Below are 9,445 nucleotides of genomic sequence, written 5' to 3'. Positions count from 1 at the left end.
GCAGGACTGGCTGGGTGGCTGGCACTAGCCCTGGGTCTGGGGAAGGATTCCGCAAAGCCCGCATGTGTGGCAAGTTGCCCCCAGTGTGCTAACACCTGCTGCCGTTTGTTGACTGACTCTGGGACCCGGGAGCTTTCACAGAGCAGAGAATATAGGATGTGTACTTTGTGTGGAAGCCCACTGGGGACTCAGTGGTGTGGGCAAAGCCCCCTTGGCCGACTCCGCATGTGGGGCTTAGTGCTGACGTCTTGGGTCGTGGCTCCCTGGGATGTGGGAGAGCTGATGGGGGCGGGGACGGCAGGGCCACCTGCCACCTGGCCACCGTCCCCCATGATCCCATCTCTCCCTGGCCTGCCTGCTCATGAGCTGGGTCCGGGCTGGAGACCCACTGCAGGAGCACGGGGAGGTGGCGTGCTGCTCTCTGTGTCGCGAGGCGCAGTCTCCCCATCCGCTCAGGCCTCCGGGCGAGGTCCCCTTGCTGCAGCCCTGAGTCTGCCCTTGTGGCTGTAGCTTCCAGCCTCCTTCCTTCCAGAGCTTTTGTGGCTCCCCTTCTCCCACTTTTCTCCCAGGTAGGCCACTGTCCTACTTACCCTGAGCTGCCTGCCTTCTGCCCTGAGGTGGGGGCTCTCCTGGGTGGGCCAGGGAGGCCTCTTCTCCGTCCCTTTGGCCTGGCTCAGCCTGGAGCCACAGGGGATGGGCCACTTGTCAGATGTTGTTGTTTAATTTTCCTCGCTCCGACTCTGCTTGTTCCAACACCCTGCAATGACACGGGTGTTAACCGAGCACCAGGGACTATAATTACCAGGGTTGAGAGACAAGAATCTCCTGGTGGCGGAGCAGCTGCAGGCAGGAGCCCCGCCTGGTCTGTCCCCAGAGGGGAGCCGCTCTGACTCGTGTCTGAAGAGCCGCAGGGTTCATGCCCCTCACCTACCTTCACGTTTCTCCGACGGTGGCCCCAGGGGGACTTCTCCCCGTGGAGGTTCCTGCGTGCCTCTCTCGGTGCGGCAGCTACGTGGCCGGTGTTCAGCTGGAGTGTGGCTGGGCGTCGTTGTGACGCTCTGGGCTGGACAGGCACCCTGTGTGGTCTTGCTGGCTGCCTGGGGCTGCCGAGCTGGCAAGGGACAGCTTGTGACCGCAGGGGTGCCGCGGAGGTCATGGCGAGCCCCAGCCAGGGAGTGGGACTTCTCTTAGGGTGAAGGCAGTGTTTGTCAATCAGTTCCCGAATTCTGCCGGCAGACAGACAGACTGGACTCAGCAGCAGGGGTTCTGGCTAGAGTGGGAGTCAGCTTGGCCCATGAGATGATTGTGTGATAAAAGGTCCATGAAGGCCGCCTCAAAATGCCCTAATGGACGTTTGGTGTCTCGACTGGGTGAGGAGACAGCATGTGCACTTGGGGGTGGGTGCCTCGTTGTAAGAGGCGGGGGTGGCCTGGAACCATGAGGCTGCTTGTGGAGCTGCGAATGGCCTGGGAAGGGGTGCTTACCTTTGTCTAGGTGTGTGAAGGATGTGTGTGATGAGGAGGCAGCGGACAGGTTTCGTCTGGATTATCATGGCTGCTGACACTCAGAAGACCCAGAATGGACAGGATTGGGTTGACGGGGGCTGGGTCCCCCAGTGGTCAGGGTCTCTGGGAGGCAGAGCTGGGGTAGTTGTTGTTGACACATGGAGAGGACAGTTCTTTCCTGGGGAGGAGCTCAGGCTCTGTTTGTGTGCCTGGGCACAGGATCTCGAGCCCTGAGGCTACTCTTGGCTCTGCCACAAATGGGTACCCCCACTCTGGGTGGGTCCCTTCCCTTCACTGTGCCTCCGGTCTTGCTGCCTGGGATAGAGGGTAAGGCCCAGGTTCCTTCCGATTTTGTCCTGTGGGTGCTATAAAGGGGATATGGGGAGTAGGGTGCCGACAGAGGCTCTGGGAACTGTCTATGGGCACAGGGTGCTGGGGGGCCCATGGAGGTCAGTATTTGGGGATGGAACACTTTCTCATAGGACTTCAGGCTCCCCAGTAGACTTTGGGATCCTCTGGCCTTGGAGATGTGATGTACTCGTGCGAGTTCCATCGGGGCAGGGCCAATGCTGGGATCAAGGACCGTGAAAGCCCTCTGAGGCTGGAGGGCTAGGGGAGGGGTAGGCCCTTGTCAGGTCTTCTCCTGGCCTAGCTCCCATGAGCACTGGCGCAGACCATGTGCACAGTAGGCTCTTTCTCGGCTGGCACATCCAGCGGGCTCTGCTAATGGCACAGTCTGGGAGCTGATGGGTGAGCCTAATTTGTGGGAGCCAAAGATGGGCTCGTCCGGGGTCCCTCCAGCCTTCTGGGCTTGCTCTGGGGCAAGGGGATGAGGTCTGGGGGGGAAGGAGAAACTGGAGCTCATAGGGAGCATCAAAGGGCTGGTGCGAGGTTTATTGGGACCTTTACTACCCTAGTTTTCATTATTTACACCCTGTTGATTCTAGGAGCTCCCGTTAAATGTGTAATAAATATAAAAATATTTTACAGGCCAGTGAAAATTCCACAGCAAAAATAACTCTATAAAGAGGGATTTCGCCCCGCTCTGCCCGCTGCCAAGTTCTGTGTGGCATTGCTCTGAGCCTGTTGGCTGGCAGCGGGGCAACGAGGTGGCTGGGTTCCCGGGTCATGGGGGGGCGTGGGCTGGGTGTTTAATTAGCCCCTTTACCAGCCTGTGAATGAAGTGGCTGCTCCTGGGCCAGGCCTGCCAGCTCTCGCAGGTGGTGGTGGGGTAAGCCGCCCAAGTGCAGCCGGTGGAGGCCTGGGCTGTGAAAGCAGGGAAAGCCTGGGAGGTGGGGAGGGGAGGAAGAGAGCTGCTTAAAGCTGCCCTCCTGGTATTGCCCTGCTCTCCTGGACAGCCTGAGGTGTGGCCTGGGGCCGGGGAGGGGGTGGGGCTGAGGAGACAGGGTAGAGCAGGGATTTGGAGCCTGGGCTCTGTGTCCCCACTGCCTGGTTCCAATCTCACCTCTACCACATAGTAGCTGTGTGACTTTCGACAGATGACTTAACCTCTCTGTGCCTCAGATTCTTCCTTTGTAGAATCTGGTCTCACCCGATGGTTGCGAAGTGCGTGCCTGGCCCATAGGAACGACTCAGTGATGATTATCTCATACTCCATAATTATAATCATTTTTAATAAAAAGCAAGGCATTCACAGTTCCAGGCTTGTCAAAGTAGGTGTAGAGTGAAGGATTCCTGCCACTTCTGTGAGACCTGGACTGTGCAGTTCAGGAGCCACTAGCCACATGAGGGCTGCTGAGTGCTAGAAACGTAGCTAGTCCAAACCGAGGTGTGCCATGAGCATACCCAGGATTTCAAAAGTTTCGTATGAAACAAAGTTTCTTAAATATCTCATTAATAACTTTTTTTTAAAAGATTTTTTTAACTTTTTTATTTAAGAGAGATAGTGAGCGGGAGAGAGCAAGCAGGAGCCGGGGGCCAGGGGAGGAACAGAGGGAGGGGGAGAGGCAGGTTCCCTGCTGAGCAGGAAGCCTGACACAGCCAGGTCCCCGGATCCCAGGATGCTGGGATCCCGAAAGGAGACGCCTAACTGACTGAGCTACCCAGGCACCCCTCATTAATAACTTTTTAATATTGATTACATGTTGAAATGATAGTCTCTATTACCTAGGATTAAATAAAATATATCGTTGTATTTAATTTCATGTTTCTTTTTACGTTTTTCTTTCTTTTTTTTAATGTGGCTATTAGGAAATTTAAAGTTTAGTACGTGGCTCTCATTGATGGCTCATGTTGTAGACCAGCCGACGGCTCTGCCCTCCTCTGGAAGGACAGGCCAGAAGCCCTTGTACTCTCCTGTCCTGGCCGGTCCAGCCACCCGTGTTACAGGAAGGGAGATCCAGGCATTAGAGGGCAGTGGCCTCCCTGAAATCGCCCGGTTGTTGGTGGTGATGCTGTGTCTCAACTGCAGGCACTTGCCTCCTTGGATCCCAGAGATGTGGAAAGAGTTGACATTCCTTCTTCCCTCTTTTGGTTGTAGGGAAGATCCTGTCCTGGGAGTTAATGATAAGCGTGTGCTTGCAGGTTTGTTAAATGAGGCCTGCGGCCACTGATGGACGAGTTAGGGACATGTAGCTTCCAGGTGGGTACAGCAGGTGGCTCATCTGGCCCAAGGAAGCAGACTGGTGCTGCCTCTCAGAGGTGAGATAAGAAGCTCTCCTCACCCCCGCTCCCCCCGACCTACGCTGTGTGACTCGCAGTAAGTCACTTGACCTCTCTGAGCCTTGTCTTCCTACTCTGTAAAATGAGAAAAATAATACTGCCTGCCTTCCAGGGCTACTTAAATGCAATGCTGTGTCCCGACACACAGTGGGCACCGAAAAAATAAATAATCATAGAGCAGTGATGATGCCGATAAGGTTAGCGGTTGGGTAAGGACCGTCGAGCATGGGCACACTGCACTTTTCAAAAGTAGTCTTCAGAGTGAAGACAGATTAGAATTTTCCTTGAACTCATTTTGGAAATGTGTCTTGTGTTTGCTCTTTTCCCACCAGATGGAGGGCGCACACCGTCCAGAGTCATCCTTGGGTAGCTGACCAGTGGGCCTGAGGGTTGCTTCTGAGTGTGACTGTGGCCTTGCTGTGCCTCCTGGTGCCTCTTGGGCATTGGCTGTGAACACCCTGGGAGATGCTCACTCTCCCCCCTTCTCCAGTTTCTCTGCGGCACTCCTGAGCCCATTCTCTACTGCCTGAAGAGGGAGGGTGGGCTTTGAAAATGCCCTCTGGTTGGGACTGGACAGGTCTCCCCCTCCCATCACTGCTCAGGGCGTCTCCGTTGGCATCCAGGCCAATGGTGGCTGCAGAGGAGCGGTCCCCCCAGTCAGGGAGCTGGCCTGATGGGTCTCAAGGCGTTTGCCACTTGTCACCTCCTTTGGTATGACCTACGGTCCTGGGGAGGAGATCAAGAGGGCATGAGTAGGGAAACTCGGGACTCTTCCTTTCAGGACAGCTTGCTTCCCGGGGGAGTAGAGACTCAGGGATCTGCTTGGATGCTTCTCCAACCTGTCTGACCCCACCTTGGGACCCTGGACCCTCCTTCCCGAGAACTTGGTCCATTCTGTTGGAGTCCTCCAGACCCCTGGACCTATTCCTGTGTGCAGGAGGACAATTTTCAGACTCTTACAGGGGATCAGGTTTCTTCCCTGCTTTCTTTGATTCCCTGTCTCTGCCTATCCTAACTTTCCAAGGAGCCCTGCGAGGAGGCTGGTTAGTGGAGATTGGGAACGGAGCAGCAGACGGTGGAGGCAGCATCTTCCTCCCGCCTGACAGTGGGGCTACAGCCCCAGTCCCAGGGGCGTATAGGAGAGAGGACGGCAGCGTGCCAGCCTGTGTCAGGCCACTGCCTGAGACCCGGCACCGGTCCTTTGGTGTTGGCGGTGGGGGGGCTGGTATGACTGCCAGGGCTCCCAGGGCTGGATGTGAGCCAGGCTGAGTGCCCCGGGGTTTAGACACTATTTTTCCTTGTACATCCTCAACCCCAAGAGGCAGGTGCTAGTGTGATTCCTAATGTAGAGATGAGAACCCCAAGGCAGGAGAGTTTAGCAAGGAAGTAGCGGAACTAGAGTTTGAAGCCCTGGTGGTCTGAGCCCGGCCCCGGCCCCTGCTCTGGGGCCACTCTGCCAGTTCCCAGGCCGCTGGGGGCTACCTCATGCCTAGCAGAGCAGCGTGAGGACTGCTGTCCCGGGCGCTCTGCCCTCCCTACGTGTGGCCAGGCCACCCACCATCTCTACTCCCCTGATGCTCTACCCTTTCCTTGCCACACAGGAAAACTAATTGGGAAGCCAGTGATGAAAGGGATGTTGCTAGAGGAGCTTTCTTAAATCTGCTCCAAATCTGTAGAAGTTGTTCCCCAGTTTTGGTCCTTCGTCTTAGCCACAGACTGGAGACACACATGCGAGCATCAGAACCCTGCTAATGAGAAGGAGCCCCAGGGTGAGAGCCACATGTGTGTTTTGAGCAGTGTGATACACACTCCCTGGTAATGCCTCCTCATTTTCCTCCTTTGAAGTGGGGTTACAGCAGGGGCCATTTCACAGATGGGGACACTGAGGCCCCGAGGCAGTTACTTAACTGCTCATGTTACAATGGCTGGAATGCTGTGCTGCCATACTCTCCAGGGAATGGAGTCAATTTGGGGGTTGTGGTGCTCTCTTAGCTCTTGGAATGGTCTGTCGCCAGCCCAGAGCACCCCTCTCTGCTGAGTTGTCTGCCGGAAGGGCCAACTCTGGGGACCCTGGTTTCTGGGTCAATGAGAAGACTGGTTTCGTGGCTCTGGCAAGTCTCTGCCCTAAGCATGTGCCCACCACAGCCTGAGGGGGTCTGACAGGAGGCGCCACCTGGCCCCGACCACAGTGACAGACAGCACAGATGGAATGCGGGGTCCTCAGCAGGGCTGGGAATGTGGAGAGCATCTCGAGGCTGCTGAGTTGGCATGCACTTCAAAGGCGGCGTGGACGAGGGCTTCAAGCAGGGCTGAGGGGCTGAGGGGTGTAGCCCCCTCAACATGGGGGTTCTCCCTGTTCCAGGGACCCTGCTGCTGGTTCGGGGCCCCTGGCTTGAATCTGCGGTCCAGGCTCCATTGCTGCCTATCCTTTAGGCTGGTGGGTGGCAGGCCTACCACATTTGTAGGTAGGCCTACCTACCTACAGGGTCACATGTCTGACCCTGCGTCTTCCTGTCCTCCTGGCCCCTGTTTCTTCATGGTCAGGCTGGGGCAAGAGTGGGAGACTCTTCCCTTTGGTAGACCATTCCTTGACTGGTCTGGCCTGCTTTGCTTCCTCCCCTCTGCAAATGCATACTGGAACACCACCCCCCCGCCCACTGCCATTTCGGTTTGAGATATTGTGCTTCTCTTGCTGCTCTAAGTCTCAGCCCTGAGTCCCTAGCTGGGCCAGACCCTGAGCAGGTGGCATCCCTGTATTTCCCTCTAGGCACGTGGGCTGGGATTGGGGGCCATTCTAGAGACTGGGGTGACGTCACTCAAACAGGATGGAAGCCTTTGGCTGCTCCTCTACCCCGGAGCGCACTCTCCAGCTGGGGGGCCTCAGGAGAGGAGGAACTTAGGCTGCCCTGGGTTTCCTTGAAGCTCACTGTCCACCACTCGGCCATAGCATTTTCCAGATGTGGTTTGGGAGGGCCAAACCCACCCAAGGCAGGGAGCTGGAGGGTGGGGATGATCAGCTCATGGTAAGAGCTGTGCCCATCAGGTTGTGTCCCCACAGGGGCCTGCTGATCCCACTTGGGCTCCGCCTCCCCCATCAGAGTCAGTGGCTTATTCTGTCCTTGTGACTTGGCCTTGGCTGCAGATAGATGGCAATGTGAAGTAGTTGGCCACCTTTTGAGGTCATGGACACCTAGCAAGAAGGCCCGAAGTGGGGAAGAGGGCTGCAAGTGCTGGGCCATTCAGCAGCCTGGCTTCTGTGCTAGAAGGCCATATAGTCACGCGGTATCATGGAAGGAGACTCAGAATTTCACACAGATCGTGGCTGCTGAACATCTGTCCCTCTTTTCCTCCTCTTGGGGCCACACTCTGCTCTGGCTTCTCTGCTTTTGGGATACAGACCCGGGCTCCTTGGCCTGTGGCAGGCAGTGCTTAATCTCTCCTTTGTGTCATCACACGCTGGGGTGAGAGTTCATGGGAGAAGAGAGTACCCAGGCTATGTAATTAAGTCGCACACTTGGCACAGAAACCTGACTTTAATGCATGTATCCCATTTGTTGGCTTTTCTAGGCCATTGTCCCCAGCCTGAGCCCGTGGCCTAATTACAGGTGTGGGCTCTGGGGCGGTCCAGTGGCCTGGCTGGCTGCGTTGAGTTGTGCCTGCTTGTGGCCTCCGTGGTAGGTCTGCTGTGGACTGGGCAGGCCAGAGGTCTGGGGACTGCCCTGCGGAGGGGCCTGGCAGCCCAGTGCACGGGGCCTCTCCCCCAGTGAATTCTCCCATGCGCTGCTGGTTGGCCTGGCCTCTGGGGAGGGCTGCAGCAGCCCATGGAGGAGAGGGAAGGATAGAGCAGGGACGGAGCTCCTGCCTGGGCTCTCTGGGGGACGTGAGGAAGTGCATTCTGGAGATGTGGGCTCTCTGGTGACCATGGTGTGGTTCCCAGAAGTGGCTGGGAAGCTCTTGGCGTCTAATGCATCTGATGACCTTCTGTTTGGGGCTTTGTGTTCTGGTCCTTGGGCTATGGCGGGGACTCCATTCCTCCCCAGAGGCAGATGCTAAACAGCATATCACAGAGGAAGAGCCCACCTTGTCATGGTGAATTACAGGAGTTGATGTGAATCCCACCTGTCCAGATGGGTATGGGTGAACTGTCCACACTCACATCTGGGGGTATCCCCGGAACCAAGAGTGCGCACGGAGCACCGAGAAGAACTCCCCTCGCTCCCAGATTTGGTTTGGGATGAGTATGTTCATCGTGACTTGTATTAACTCTACGTCCCCTACTGTTTGACTTGCCTTTGATTTTAGAATAGATTTGAGGAATGGCTGGCCTGATGCTCAAGTCTGTGACAAAAAAGTGCCCATAAAAATTTGAATGAATTTTTTTTTTCCTCCCAAAGCTTTGCCTCCCTCCCCCACAGCAAACAAGAGGTTTCCAGGGTTGTTTCTGTTAGGTCCCACATGCTCCTGGAGTGGAGGAAATGCTACTTGGGAGGTCACTGACAGTGCCTCTGATGGCCTTCCCATCCCTGCCATCCAAAAAGTACTGGAATGATAAGAGCTGACCGGACTGAGAGCCAGATTGTGCAAAGATCTCCTGGACCCTTGATGTTCATTATTTTACTCTTCAGACAACCTCCTGGGCTATGGGCTATTAGGAAACTTATTTGTGGGTGAGGAGGCCGAGGCACAGAGAGGGTAAGTGACTCCCTCAGATCACACAGTGAGGAGATGATGGTCTGGGATTGGGAGCTGGGCTGTCAGTTGTCACTCTCAGCACCCTGTCAACATGTCACCTGGCATGGAGTGCCGGCTTCCCCCTACACAGGCACACCTGCCCCACGGTGCAGGGCCAACTGCATTTGGCTTTATTGGGGTTTGGGATTCATATATTTTTTTAAAGATTTTATTTATTTATTTGACAGAGATTACAAATAGGCAGAGAAGCAGGCAGAGGCAGGTGGGGGAAGCAGGCTCCCCGCTGAGCAGAGAGCCCGATGCCGGGCTCGATCCCAGGACCCTGAAATCATGACCTGAGCCGAAGGCAGATGCTTAACGCACTGAGCCACCCAGGTGCCCTGGGATTCATATTTTTCAAACAGTGTTAGTTTCTGCTCTGAAGCCTTTCTCAGACTAGGTGACCTAGGTGGCCTACTGTGCATGACTTTACAAGAGACAGGGAGCCAGAGGTTGGAGCGGGAGAGCTAGACCTGGTCGTCAGGCGGATCGCAGGGTAGGTGATAGAGACCTAGCAGAGACCACTT

Source organism: Mustela putorius, unplaced genomic scaffold (genome assembly GCF_011764305.1).
Source record: "Mustela putorius furo isolate JIRA1106 unplaced genomic scaffold, ASM1176430v1.1 tig00000145_pilon_pilon_pilon, whole genome shotgun sequence".
Classification (NCBI taxonomy): domain Eukaryota; kingdom Metazoa; phylum Chordata; class Mammalia; order Carnivora; family Mustelidae; genus Mustela; species Mustela putorius.
This window is presented reverse-complemented; position numbering follows the sequence as displayed.